The following is a 344-nucleotide window of genomic DNA, read 5'->3' on the forward strand; positions in this document are numbered from 1 at the left end:
GGAGAGGGACTGACCCTGCCAAAGCCGCTTCCAGCTCTCCCAGACCCAGCGCCAAGCGACAGGGAGCATTCGGACAGCGAGCCAAACCAGGACGCAGCCCTTACACTGAGCACGTGTCCAGGAAGAAAGCTGTTTACTACACCTTTTTTTTTTTTTTTTTAGTAGATTTTAGTTGTTTTTTAAAATCATCTGTCCAGCGAGAAAGAATTGCATTAAAAACATCCACTAGGAACCACGCTGACCAGATTATCTCGGAAGCAGAGAGGGAGGTTTTACATTTGATCCTGGATTGATGTCAGCAACAGCAGAACTAAAATAATGACGTTTCTTTTGCAGAGGTGAGG

This window comes from Cariama cristata, unplaced genomic scaffold (assembly GCF_000690535.1).
Source record: "Cariama cristata isolate BGI_N322 unplaced genomic scaffold, ASM69053v1 scaffold14411, whole genome shotgun sequence".
NCBI classification, from domain to species: domain Eukaryota; kingdom Metazoa; phylum Chordata; class Aves; order Cariamiformes; family Cariamidae; genus Cariama; species Cariama cristata.